General features: G+C 37.9%; 2 protein-coding genes across 3 annotated transcripts in view; one reads left to right on the top strand and one right to left on the bottom strand.

Moving 5' to 3' along the window:
- Positions 1–15,010, bottom strand: part of LOC149131658 (uncharacterized) — an 88,170-nt gene that overhangs the window by 10,423 nt on the left and 62,737 nt on the right. The gene's annotated exons all lie outside the window — the stretch shown is intronic.
- The window catches only part of LOC106867274 (uncharacterized), a 50,580-nt gene continuing 46,307 nt past the window's right edge, over positions 10,738–15,010 (top strand). Inside the window, exon 1 of one of the 2 annotated variants that reach the window (XM_089338284.1) lies at positions 10,738–10,811. The gene's annotated coding sequence lies outside the window, so the exon portion shown is untranslated. The remainder of the gene's footprint in view (positions 10,812–15,010) is intronic. The other variant, XM_089338283.1, reaches the window with a different exon arrangement.

Genomic DNA, 15,010 nt, shown 5'->3' with positions numbered 1-15,010 from the left:
CACCATTTTAAACTCATGATTACTTGTGTGTACATTTGTAAATGTGTGTGTGTTTGTGTGTGTGTGTGTGTGTTTGTGTGTGTGTGTGTGTGTGTGTGTGTGTGTGCGTGACGTCCTATAACTGTCTGTCTTTCTACTTTTGTAGGGTCTTCCTCATTGTCACATATTGCGAAATTTTAAAATTAGATCAAAATTTTCAAATTTAGTATATTGAAATAATTTTCCTTGTTAAATCTGATTTTGTTATTTATTTGTTCCTGAAAAATTGCAGAAAAATGTTACTGAGGTTTAAAGTCTAATCAATTTTACCTAATCAGAAACAGGATTTGGAAACTGGTATTTTCTGCATGATAGCAGTCTATCACAAAATGAAAGCAAAATCATTACGAGGAGGAATTTTTATTAAACAAATGAAAGCAAAGCATTATGACAACCAGAGTTGTAAGAACTTCTGAAGTTTTAATAAGTTTTAATGAATAAACTCATTCAAAATGGTTGAACATACATGTAAATAATTTAAAAAGGAAAAAAAATCCTCAACGATGTTTTTTGTGAAATATTGCATGAATTTGTCCTGATCAAGAGGCCTATCTGTCGGGGAAGGCATAGTCTGACATGGAATAAACAAAAATTTATATAAGACATTCTATTGTAAATATTGCCCAGCTAGTATCTCATAAATGGTACAGGAAAACTATGTTATATCGGTGCTCTAAAAATGGATTACACTGGTCAACAAAATGAAACTTTTTTTAATCATCAGAGTTGCTGATTGACTTTTCTGGGTTAATTTTTGATGCTGATTACGAATCTGAAGTCCGATTTCCTCTATCAGGTCACATTTTCATGTTAATAATACCTGGTGTTTTAACTTATAGGATACGTAAAGCATCATCATCACCGTTTAACGTCCGCTTTCCATGCTAACATGGGTTGGACGATTTGACTGAGGACTGGTGAAACCAGATGGCTACACTAGGCTCCAATCTGATTTGGCAGAGTTTCTACAGCTAGATGCCCTTCCTAACGCCAACCACTCCAAGAGTGTAGTGGGTGCTTTTACGTGCCACCGGCACGAAGGCCAGTCAGGAGGTACTGGCAACATGGTGTATTTTACGTGCCACCTGCACAAGGGCCAGTTCAGTGGTACTGGCAACGAACTCGCTCGAATATCTTTTCATGTGCCACTGGCACAAGTGCCAGGAAGGCGACGTTGGTAACATGCCACCGGCACGAAAGCTAGATAGCTGGTGCTCTGGCAACAATCACGTTCGGACGGTGCTCTTAGTGATTTACTGGTACAGGTGCCATCACGATTTCGCTTTTGCTTGCCCCAACAGGTCTTCACAAGCCAAGTTTAGTGTTCAATGAAGACATTGGCATGGGTGCCAGTCTATAAATTTAGTTTGATTTCGATTTCACTTGCCTCAACAGGTCTTCGCAAGCGGAGTTTAGTGTCCAAAGAAGGAATGTTACGCATAAGTGGGCTGGCTACATCCCTGGTAGAGGCCTTGGATTTTGGTCTCACTTGGCTTGCCGGGTCTTCTCACGCACAGCATATTTCCAAAGGTCTCGGTCAGAAGTCATTGCCTCGGTGAGGCCTAATGTTTGGAGGTTGTGCTTCACCACCTCACCCCAGGTCTTCTTGGGCCTGCCTCTTCCACGGGTTCCCTCAACCGCTTGGGTGTGGCACTTTTTCACACAGCTATCCTCATCCATTCTTGCCACATGTCCATACCAGCGCAATCGTCTCTCTTGCCCACCACAACTGATGCTTCTTAGGTTCAACTTTTCTCTCAAGATACTTACACCCTGCCAGGTATGCACACTGACATTACTCATCCATCGGAGCATACTGGCTTCATTCCTTGCAAGCTTACGCATGTCCTCAGCAGTCACAGCCCATGTTTCACTGCCATGTAGCATGGCTGTTCATACACATGCGTCATACAGTCTGCCTTTTACTCTGAGCGAGAGGCCCTTTGTCACCAGCAGAGGTAAGAGCTCTCTGAACTTTGCCCAGGCTATTCTTATTCTAGCAGCTACATTTTCAGCGCACCCTCCCCCACTACTAACTTGGTCACCCAGATATCGGAAGCTATCAACTACATCCAGTTTTTCTCCCTGGAATATGACAGAAGTTGTTTTCTGCACATTTTCAGTGTTTATTGCACCTGAACATCTGCCACATACAAAAACTAACTTCCTAGTTAACCTGCCTTTGATATTGCTGCACCTCTTATGTGTCCATAGCTTGCACTGGGTACATCTTATAGATTTTCTACCTACACCTTTTCTACATATTGAGCAGGGCCATCTACCTGAAGGGGTTTGTGTTTTGTCTACCTTCCTACTTATTAGAACTTTGGTTTTAGCTAAGTTAACTCTAAGGCCCTTCGATTCTAGTCCTTGCTTCCACACCTGAAACTTCTCCTAATGAATACAAGATACGATAATTTCATGGTTTTTTATTGTACAAAATTAAAATTATTGTGTACAAATAAGTTAGAATACACTCGAATGCATAACAACTTAAAATCTTTGGGATTTGGACTTTCTATGGTGTTTTGTCTCAGGTTCATTCCTGTATAACATTCAACAGTAGTCAGCTAAAATTCTTGCATTCCAAAATCCTTGTTATCATTGTTCTATCGATGCAATATCTTGATGAAAGCGTTCCCCTTACTTATCAGACACTGCTCCAAGGTTCTCTGCAAAAAAGTCCAGATGTGAATCAAGGAAATGGACTTTTGGTGACATCCGACAACCCATTGCAGCGTAGGAGTCTAGAAGACATTTCCCTCCATTTCTAAACTCTAGAGATCTCTTGTTGCCTAGAAAATTTTCACAGAACCATTTGAAGGATTCCCAGGCTTTAAGCTCAATCTCATCCAATGCTGTGAGGAAGTGGTTGTCCTTCAAGAGTTCTTTTATCTGCGGGTCTATGAATACGCCCTCCTTCAGTTTTGGAAATTTGGCCTTCACATATTCAAAACCTTTTGAGCTTTTCCGGACAAGTGTCTTCATGAATTGTTTCTTGAGGTCAAGCTTTATGTGAAGCGGGGGAAGGAGAACATTTTCTGGGTTTAAAAGTGACTTATTCTGGACGCTAGAAACTCTTGGCTCATGATTTTTGCAAAGGCTACTCTGATTGCACATAGTGTTTGTTAGTTGCACGACTGTCCCATAGGCATAAAAAGCAACAATATTTCATGAGCCCAGATTGCATTCCCATCAGCATTCCAATCACCTTCAAGTCTCCACATATTTTCCAGCTGTAGTTTGTATACTTTATGGCATTGACAAGTACTTGCATGTTTTCATAACACTCCTTCATGTGCACTGAATGTCCTATGGGAATGGATGGTTTCTTATTGCTGTTGTGTAGTAGTACTGCTTTGAGGCTTCCCTTAGATGAATCAATGAATAAGTGCCATTCAGCTGGAACATGCTCTCAGAACAAACACAGACATGACAAAATATATGAGGTCTGTTCTTGCAATGCCTTGACATCCTGAGTAGAATTTGATGATGATGATGACTTGGCACCTTAAACAGAAAGTAAAATTTATGAAAAGAAAAGATTATGAAAACATAAAATTACAAAAGGAATACAAATAGTTATAAAACAGAAGTCAGAATTTACCTGTATAAGACGTTTACGTGTAGCGATACTGCTGATGGGAGTTATATACCTCTCTTATCTCATCAGAAAAACTGTGCCTGATCGAAGGAAACCGATTACATTTTTGAAATCTGCGGACAAAGCTACATATAAAACACGATATAATATCTCTGATGAAAATTGGCTGTTGACCAGTGTAATTCCTCATCACTTAAATATAGAACTTAAATATATATATATATATATATATATATATATATATATGTATGTATGTATATACACATACACACACACACACACACACACACACACACACACACACACACACACACACACACATACTGATATTCACGTCGTTGAACTTTTGAATTTCTGAATTCAGTTGTGTTTTTGCAATAACAGGTGTGTTTATGCATTTGAGTAATATATTATTTTTGAATTTCTTCTTCTTTTTCTTCTTCTTCTTCTTCTTCTTATTGTTATCATCATCATCATCATCGTCATCATCGTCATCATCATCACCATCACCATCACCATCATCATCATCATCACCATCATCATCATCATCATCACCACCATCATCATCATCATCATCATCATCATCATCATCATCATCATCATCATCATCATTATTATTAAGGTGGTGAGCTGGCAGAATTGTTAGTACACCAGATGAAGTGCTAAGCAGTATTTCGCCCATCATTACATTCTGAGTTCAAATTCTGCTGAGGTTGACTTTGCCTTTCATCCTTCGATGTTGATAAATTAAGTACCTGGGAAAAACTGGGGTCAATGTAATCAACTACCTTCCTTGTGTCTCCAGTAGAAAGGATTATTATGATTGTTATTATTATAATTATTATTATTATCATAATTACTATTATTATTATTATTATTATTATTATTATTATTATTATTATTATTATTATTATTATTATCATCATCATCATCATCATCATTATTATTATTTAAGACGGTGAGCTTACAAAATTGTTAGCACGCTGGATGAAATGTTTAGTGGTATTTCACCCATTGCTACATTCTGAGTTCAAATTTTGCCAAGGTCGACTTTACCTTTCATCCTTTTGGGATTGATAAAATAAGTACCATTGAACACTGGGCTCGATGTAATTGACCCCAAAATTGCTGCTCTTGTGGCAAAATTTGAAATCATCTTCATTATTATTATTATTATTATTATTATTATTATTATTATCATTATCATCTTTCAATTCTGTTTCCATTTCTTGCTGAGTGTCTTCCTGACACCTAGGGCAGAGAAACACACTGTATACATTGGTAGGCCATTAAAATAAACACACCAGATTGTTCATTTACAAAGTCATGTGATAGAGAAAAAGGGGAAGAAATACACAGAGAGAAAAAGGAAAAAATAAAAAATAAACAAAGAAAATAAAGGGGGAAAGGGAAACAAAATTCTCAGTGACAATGCTCTTCTCAGTAAGTGTGACATATCAGTTAAGACAATCTTTTCCACTTCCTGCATGGATGGTAAGCCAGGGATCATTCTTAAATAATTTTCATTTCCTTTTTTGATCATTCCAAGTGCTCCTGCAATCACTGGTATTGTAACCGTCTTGAGATGCCACATCTTTTTGATTTCGATTGACAAATCTTTATATTTTCTGAGCTTATCAAATTCTTTTGCTGAGATATTATGGTCACAAGGTATGCCCATGTCAATCAATAAACAAACTTAATTGTTTTGGTCATTCACAACAGTATCTGGTTTATTTACTTTGATGATCCAATCTGTACCAACTGGGAAGTCTCAATGAATTGTTACATTTTCTCCCTCAGTTACGGCCTCCTGGTGGTGCTTTGTATCATTTGTCAGCAGTTTTGAATTTTTTTTATGCTGATACATTATCCAATGTAGATATTCGCCAACTCTGTCATGTCATGATTTGCACTCTACAGGTGCTAAAACCTTACACCCAGAGATTAGATGGTCTACTGTTTCAATCCCATCATTGCAATATCAGCACTTTGAGTCTACACCATTTTTCATCACATTGGCTTGATAGTTCTGAGTCAATAAGCTCTAATCTTGAGCAGCCAAGATAAAGCCTTCACTCTGCCTTTAGCCCTGAGCTCCATAGCCACTGATGGGTGTGCTTCTGGTTTACATCAGCTTGTTTGCTATGGGCAACATATTTACCATGCAGAGGTTTTTTGTTCCCACCTGTCAGCCAATTGTTCAAATGCATTTTGCTTTGCCATTGATTTCACCTTCTTTGCAACTACAGTCACTACACTTCCATCATGCTGTTCAACCTAGGCATTATGCATAAACTCACTTGAAAATTTTTTGATCTTCTTCATAACAGAATGAAGCTTGTTACATGACTTTCATGGTTTTCAATGAGCTTTAGCAGCCAGTTGTTAGATGTTTCAAGATATTTTGCCAGTCCAATTGTGGTGGTTTTGCAAGAGATTTCAAATTAGATCAAGCCTCAACCTTCTTGAGCTCTGGGTAGGTAAAGACAATCCGCATCTGCCTTTGGGTGGTGCATCTTATTGCAAGCCAGCAGCTTACAGATTTTCCTGTCAATCTTCCTTATTTTGCTCATATTCCAGTTCAGCACATTGAAACTGTATATAACAACCAGAACTGCTAGGGAATTTACAGCTAACACCTTATTATGTGCTTTTAACTCAGATTTTAGGATTGCTTGAACTCTCCTGTAATATTCCTTCCTGATCTCTTTCATGCTTGCATGCAAAATGCCAGAGCCCTCATTATTCCGAGGTATTTGTAAGTTTGTTCCTGCTTGAATTCTTTTATGACGGTATCAATATCCAACACCATTGAATGTGAGGTCTTCAATTTCCCTTTCTGGAAAGTGGCCTTGGCACATTTATCAAGACCAAATTCCATCTTGATGTCTTCACTGAATGCTTTCACAGTACATAGTAGTCCTTCAGGCTCATTATTGTCTTTACCATAGGGTTTTAAGCCATTGATATAAAATAGATGACTTATTTTCTTGTCACCAATTTTATATCCATACTCTGTTCTATTAAGTTCACTTGTAAGGGTTATTAGGGCTATGCAAAAAATTAAAGGTAAAGTGAGTCACCTTGGAAAATGCTGCAGTTGATATTAATATTTTTTGTGGTCAGTACTCCATTAGAGTGGTATAATTGGAGATTTGTATTCGACACTGACGTTGTGTGTGTTTCAGGAAGTTTGAAATCACTGGGGAAATTTTAAAGACATCCAGCGATTTCAAGATCCATGAATGTGGTATGCTGTCAAAGGCCTTTTTATAATCAATCCATACAGAACTGAGATTTCTGCGTTTGTTATTACAATTCTCAAGGAGCATGTGATCGATTAAGAGTTGGTCTTTGCATCCATATGAGCCTCATTGGCACCCTTTTTGTTCAGTGGGGAAAATATTGTTCTGTTCTATAAATTTGTTTTCTCCACAAGGATGGATGTTAAAATTTTATACTTGTCTGTGTTTTTGTAGGATCTCTCACAATTTCATTCAATAACTGGACTAACTTATTATTATTGTTGTTGTTGTTGTTGTTGTTGGTGGTGGTGGTGGTGTTGTCATTGTTGTTGTTGTTGTTGTTTTGAAAGTGGACAGACATGTCTCCAGAAGCTCCATAAGTTGTTGGCCAATTTTATTGGAAAATTTGTTAAACCCATTGATATTTTTGTATATTTGTGTAGCCAAGCTGACTAGGTTCTTGTGGAGCTAGTCAGTTAGGTGGAATTTTCCCCTTTTAGGGGCGAAATTTTCGTTTGAAACTTTGAAATTTTGCTTTGAAACTTGTAAATTTTGCCAATGGACGACAAGACAAGTCAAACGTCAAATGTCCATACACTCCACCCAATTCGCACCTTAAAAGCAAAGAAGAAAAAGTGAAACAGCGTTCCACCTCGTGCAGCACTACTGATGAAAATGAAGGTTGTTCCTTCAACCGCCTTTCGGATCTGCATTTCTCGGCTCTCACCACCACAATTGCATGTACACCAGAGAAGGAGGAAGAGAGAAACAACACAGTCAACAAAGAACCCAACACCAGCGACACCTCCAAGACCAACAACAGAAGCCATTGTAATGGTTTCGCCTCCGCAACAAAGCAAAGCTTGGAGGAAATCACTGTTGCAATGGATGAAATAAAAACCGCAAAGGAGTTGTTAAGGAAGGATGGAAACAATGTCTTCCTTAACACTCTACAACAAATAATACAAGAAACAAACAGAAGAATGATAATTTATAAGATTTTCAATGTAAAACACAAAAAGATGGAAGGTGCATCTCCACAACAGTTGGAGATAGCACTGAAGCCCATCTGAGGCAAAAAATCTTTTGTGACCAAAGGGAAGCAGTTTGGAACAGTAGAAGTTCGCTTCCCAACAGAAGAAATTGCCAAAGAACAATCTACAACACCTCTCAAAACAGAGGATTTGCTACTCATGCTGACATACCTTGGTTGGTGCGTAACAAAATAAAAATTGAGCAAGTGCCGCCCGAACTCAACATATGCTGGCTAGTGGCAGCTGTCCTCTACGACATAGAAGACACTTCCACTATTTTGGAAGTGCATAAATTGCACAGCCAAAACTGGTCGGGTATGTGGATGGAGCTTCTCGCTCAGATCAACCAACAAACCACGAATTCCATACCCGACTCTATAAATTTGCTATCTGGCAAATTTATAGAGTTAGGTATGGAACATGACTACACATTGCTGTAGAGGGGCAAAGACCAAAGTGCTACCGCTGCAGCAGCAAAAAACATATAAAAGTAGATTGCCCAATTTATAAGGAAAGAATGGAGGCAGAGAAGAAAATGAAGTTGCATCAGCAGCAGTAGTAACAACAACAACACCAACAGGAGATGCAGCAGAAGCAAAACCCAAAAGCTTCTGCACCACCAACACCACCACCACCACCACCAACACCACCACCACCACCACCAACACCACCACCACCAACACCACCACCACCACCAAAAGCGACACCACCTCCAATCATCACCAGACCAACACCAACACCAAGAACAATGATACCAAAAGAAGACAATGATACCCTCACCACCACCAACAATAACAACACCAATTTCAGCAGAGATAACACCAACAACTACAGATAAAACTACATTTCAAAAAATACTGAAACAGACCCCAAAGACATCCCCTTTCCTGACCAAATCAGCTCAGAGAGTGCGAGTACTGATAGTGAGAAAGGGGAGTAGTACATAGTGCCACCGAAAAAGAAAAGAAAAAAGAAGTATAGAGAAACAACTGACAAACTGGGGAGGCACGAGAAAGTAGAGCTACCAAACAACAACAACAACAACATGCACTCACAACACTTAGCAACACCTTCTCCACCACTACCACTGCACACACCAACACACACACAGACACCACCACCACCAATACCAACGTTATAACAATAAACACAAAAAATGAATACCTAGTGACATACTTGAAAAACAATACAGACATGAAAATTTCAGATTTTGTAATACCCACACACAACACACCACCAGCACACATACTCACACTGAAAATTGCAAATGAGAACTATGACAAAATAAAAAACAAACTTCCAGACAATGTTGGGTCACTAGGGAGAAGTTTCTCCATAAGCCTTTTTAGAAATCTGGTGGAAATACCCACACAGAAGCACAAGGAAGCCACCAGACAACAGCGGTAAGTAGAGCTTTTTTTCCTGTATAAATACTTTTTTTTGAAACATGGTTGTGCTCAGAATCGGTAGTATAAATGTGAAAGATCTCAGGTCGCCTTGGAAACAAGGTCACCTGTTGAACGACCTGAGGTCTTACAGTGTGGATGTAGCAGCCATTAGTGAAACCAGGCTCTCTGACCCACGGGAACTTGCTGCCCTTTCTGCTGATACGAGATTTTTCTATCTCCGTGTCAGCTGGAAGCGGGCAGTAGTGGTACTGCAGTGTTACTTCAGAAAGGCCTGGATTTGAAAATAAAGACAGTCTTCCTGGATCCAGAGGGTAAGGTGGTGTGGATGGTAGTGATGGTGGTACCTTCAGACTGCTGGCTGCCTATGCTCCAACAGGATTATTTCAAGCATCTGGAGGTTTTCTTGGGCACGTCCTGCACTTTAGTGCTAGTTGGGGATTGAAATGCTGTCTTAAATGAACATTTTGATCAGGTGGGCGCGGGAGAATTTGATAGGAGAGCGGGGTGCAAGAGCCTTGCTAACCTCTTCAGACACTTTCAGCTGTCTGACAGGTATCAACTAGACAACCCGAATGTGCCAATGTGGACTTGGACTAATTACATCGGGTCATCTAGATCGCACTTAGAGTTTTCTGTAGGCCAGCGGATAAGGACAGGATAGGATGTCCACAATTCCACATAGTCGGCTACATGGACCACAAATTCATGATCTGTATAGTCGACTTAGATAGGTTCCATAGACAGGGTCCTGGTTACTGGAAGCTAAACGTTCGTTAACGATGGGCAAAGCCTATAGAGACCGGATTAGTTTATTAGTTAAGCAGGCATTGACAGGGGCAATCATCAATAACAACTGGTGGTTTGCTCTCAAGAGGGCAATTAGAGCAGAATCGATTAGATTTAGTAAGGCTCTAGCAGTAGAATGTAAGAAAACAAAGCGGGATTTAGTTAGGAAACTAGACAAGGCTTTTGGGTCAGGCATCGCAACCAACATATGTACATAAAATTGCATGTATACATATATCTATATCATCCACACAATTTATACTCATACTTTCTGTATGCTTCACTTAATTATAATATAAGTACATTTCATATAATTATATGTACCAACACTAACATTAATTACCTATTTGAAAATATTTCTTTTACTACCACTACACTCTACTATTAAATATATTTTTATCATCCTCTTATATTCTTGATTTATATGCTTATACCATAACATCAGTAATAATTGAGACTCTACTTGCATCTAAATATTGCACTCGCATGTGTACATACTCTACTTTCAGTATGCTTCACTTGCAGAATAAATATTATTCTTCTCTATATCTTCCACATACGTCTTTCTAAATTTGTTTCATCTCTCAGTTAATCCAAATTCATTCTCCCAGATAGATAAAGGGAGGTAACCCGTTGTTCTTGATTATAATTTTTTTAAGCATAAGTAGCGAGGTTTAAATTCCTCATAGAAGTAAGTATAATTTTTTTCATCCATCTAATAGTTTTTCTGCATAATTGAATGTATCTGTTAGTGCATTGAAATGCTACATAATACTAATAACAATAATTTTTCTTTAGAATAAGTAACGAAAAATTTTCTTCATAATTGAATGATAAAGCTGTATTTTTAAATTTTATTTTACATATATACCCTTCACTATTAATTGATCTTAACCAATGCAGATACAAGCCTCTTTACAAGTGAATCTTATTTAAATTCCTAGTTTACAATCACCTAAGTACACAATATAGCCTAATCTTTCTTAGCCATAACTTTAAATTATTAAAATCTACACATATACTTTATATCATATATCCCTAATCACTTATTGCTTTTTCTAGCTTCTTTCAATTAACTAAAATTTTCATTTCATTATTCTTTCCCTCAGCAAATTTATTTCTCTTTATATTCTTGTTATTTTATTTTTCTTCTTTCTCCCTTTTCTTCTCTTTAATTCAGTCTGTTTACTTAACGTCTTCACAATATCTTACCCTAATCACATAATGTCCCTCACAACAGCCTAATCGTCTATATATTTTATTAAATGATTACATAATGTCCCTCAAAACACATAGCCATCAATTTTTTAAATCCCTAATCGCTTTTTAGAAAGTTTTGCTTAGCTAATACGTCCCCCTATTACTCTTCGATGTCCTCTCTTACTTTTCTAACAAATTAATGTTTACATTACATAGATACTTGTAGTGAAACCTCTCTTTCAGGTATTTATTTACGAATGATAACGTAACGGCTAACATCTAACTTTCGGCCGCTTAGACTGCTGTGTCCACCACCCTGATTGGCTCTTATTTGTGTGGCTCTTATTATTGTGTGTCAACAGTTCTATTTCGCGCCAGGGTGCATACCGTCCAATCATGGCCTTCTGTTAAGGTCACGTGAGAGAGAGTTTTTCTGCTTTTTCGGGAGCCCCTTTTTATCTATAAATAGTCTTGTTTCATCCACGCCAGTTTGTCGCAACCTCAGACCTTTTCAGGTCTAGTCGTAGACCACACACAGAACACAGCTCCAGCCAGTTTCCAGTGACGACGTCAACACCACCGATCTACTGTCTACTACAATGTCGTCACCAGTGCCAACACCACCACCAGAGTACACATAACCAACAGCAACTGTGGTTCCATCTCAACACTGTTTGTGTGGATTGTTTCCACCTTGAAAATAACAGCCAGAACAACCTGCGAGAATCTTCTGTACCAAGTAACTGGTCGAAGCATCAACGCTCAACTTCACACACAATATGTGACACCTCAGCTCTGCTATTCGGTCACGACCTTTTGTGTACAGACATTCTACCTACTGTGTTGTTATTGGCACTCCGTCGCTTGCGACGTCGAGAGTTCCAGTCGATTCGATCAACGGAACAGCCTGTTCATGAAATTAACATGCAAGTGGCTGAGCACTCCACAGACACGCGTACCCATAACGTAGTTCTCGGGGATATTCAGCGTGACACAGAGTGTGACAAGGCTGACCCTTTGAATTACAGGCACAACAGAAACAGGAAGTAAGAGTGAGAGAAAGTTGTGGTGAAAGAGTACAGCAGGGTTTGCCACCATCCCCTGGAGCTTTAGGTGTTTTCACTCAATAAACACTCACAACTCCTGGTCTGGGAATCGAAACCACGATCCTATAACCGCGAATCCACTGGGCCATTGCGCCTCCACCTACTGTGTAACTCTTCTAAGAACTAGTACTTTCTTATCTTTGTGTTCAGAACTCTTATAGTCTGTTACAGACTCTTATTCCATGCTCTGTATTTCTCACTCACATGCACACACATATTATGTACACATACTATTCTTTATACGATGGTCCGTCATACATATTGTATTGTTTATATTGCCGCATGCACGTACACACAGACACACAGTTGACTACCCTAATAAAACTTACTCTTTATATATATATATCTAACGGTTGTGTCTCTCCCTCTCTCATTCCTAGCTGGCACTTGCTCGCATCTCACATGCGAGCCATCTTATGTTATATTACATGTTTTGTGTCAACCGTGCAACGCGTTAAAAGGAGCCTGTTCCTGTTTGTTGCCATCTCCTTTGGTTCGCACGGTCGTACCTTACATACTTAACATATGAATATGTGGTCCTCATCTATCTTGTCTAGTAAGTTTTTTTACCACCAACTTGAATTCCTGTGGAAAAAGATGCAAGCATTATCCTTTTGCATGAGGCTACCTTGAAGATATCTGGCCATGTGTTCTTTTTTACATCTAAAACTCTTAACATGGTTCGAACCCTGCTGATCCAAAGCACTGCTTACATAGTGAGCAGATTGAAACAAGTGTAGGACAAAAGCCCCATAGTTAAATGTGAAAGTAGACAAAAGCCCCACAGTTATATTTTTCAGTTAATTTTTTGTTGTTTTTTTTTTCACCTTTTACATGTTTCTGTCATTAGACTGTGGATATGCTGGGACACTACCTTGAAAAATTTTTAGTTGAATGTATTGACGCCAGAATTTTTTTTTTTTTTACTTGTGGTTATTAGAGTTGCAGCCATGCTGGGGCACTGCTTGAAGAAATTTTAGTCACAGAAAAATCAGCATTTAAAAATTTTAAAGTCTTTTGTTGACATTATTATCCGGAAATGAAATAAAAAAAAAAATAGTGCAACAAGTGTAAAAAAAAAGGTGTAAGAAACGAATATGAAAACAGAAATGCATGGAAAGCAACAGGGGTTGGGAGGATTTCGGAAATTCACAAGATCCGAGTTTTTCCCTCATAACTTTTAGGAAAATGGGTTTTTTGAAACGAAATTTTATATAAATACCTTTCAAATGGCATATATTATGATTATAACGAAATTTGTGGATAGAATCTTTTCCGAAGGGGTGCGAAAAGGACTTCGGAATATTCACAGGAACTGTTTTTTTCCCTCGTAACTTTAAGGAATATGGATATCTTTTAATGAAATTGTATATATATACCTTTCAAAAGGCAGGCATTACGGATGCCTAATGTGCCGCAAACCCCTTATTTTTGTTCAGAAAAGGGGGTGGGGTAATAAATGTGTTTTTGAAGGTGAGAAGCGAAACTGCATTAGCCACTTTCCTTTACCCATATTTTAAGATTCCATTTTGCAGAAATATGTTTTCTAGAGTGTGGATTACATTAGATTGAAAATTCAAACAAGTTTGAAAAGAATAGGTGAAAATGCTGAAGTTATAAAAATTAGTGGTAATGAAGTCTGAACAGGAGAGAGAAAGAATGATACAAAAATCCTTAAAAAAACCACGTTAGTGTTTGTGTGTGTAAAACAAGTAGAATTATAATGTTTAAACACAAAATCTTTTACATACCTCTTAAAAATTGCTTGATATTTTAGTCCCAGATTGCAGATTGTGGCATATTAGGTCACTGTAATTCATTCATCGAAAAAAGAAAAACATTTTCCAATTATTCTGGTTTCTCCCCCACCCTATTTTTCCGAACGAAAATAAGGGGTTTACGGCACATTAGGCATCCGTAATGCATGCCATTTGAAAGGTGTATGTATACAATTTCATTAAAAGATATCCATTTTCCTTAAAGTTACGAGGGAAAAAATCAGATCGTGTGAATTTTCTGAAGTCCTCTTCCTACCCCTTCGGAAAAGATTTTACCCACAAATTTCGTTATAATTGTAATGTATGCCATTTGAAAGGCATTTATATAAAATTTCATTTCAAAAAACCCATTTTCCCAAAAGTTATGAAGGAAAAACTCGGATCTTGTGAATTTTCCGAAATCCTTCCCCATCCCGTTGCTTTCTGTGCATTTCTGTTTTCATATTCGTTTCCTAAACCTTTTTTTCAATTTCGTTTCTGGGTAATAATGTAATAATGTTTTCTCTCAGCACTTACAAATTAATGAGAATGAGCTGACCTTTTGAACTTTCTCTGGCTGTTGAAGGTCTAACAGAATTATGGTGCTGAAGGCTAGTCATTCAAACATACTTCTTATCGTTTTTATGTTTCTACGCATTTCTTGAAGTAAATGCTTTCCCTTTTGTTTGAATTCAGACAATATGCAGACTGAGTGGTAAAGAGTCTTGTATTCTGTTATTCTATTCTACTTATTTATTTTCAATTGAATATATTTTGTTTACTTAAAAATTGAAATTTTGGAAAATAAAACATTAACCGTCTGGTTA

This window comes from Octopus bimaculoides, chromosome 20 (assembly GCF_046866305.1).
Source record: "Octopus bimaculoides isolate indiv1 chromosome 20, ASM4686630v1, whole genome shotgun sequence".
NCBI classification, from domain to species: domain Eukaryota; kingdom Metazoa; phylum Mollusca; class Cephalopoda; order Octopoda; family Octopodidae; genus Octopus; species Octopus bimaculoides.
The sequence above is the reverse complement of the archived record's forward strand: the minus strand, read 5'-3'. Positions and strand labels throughout refer to the sequence as shown.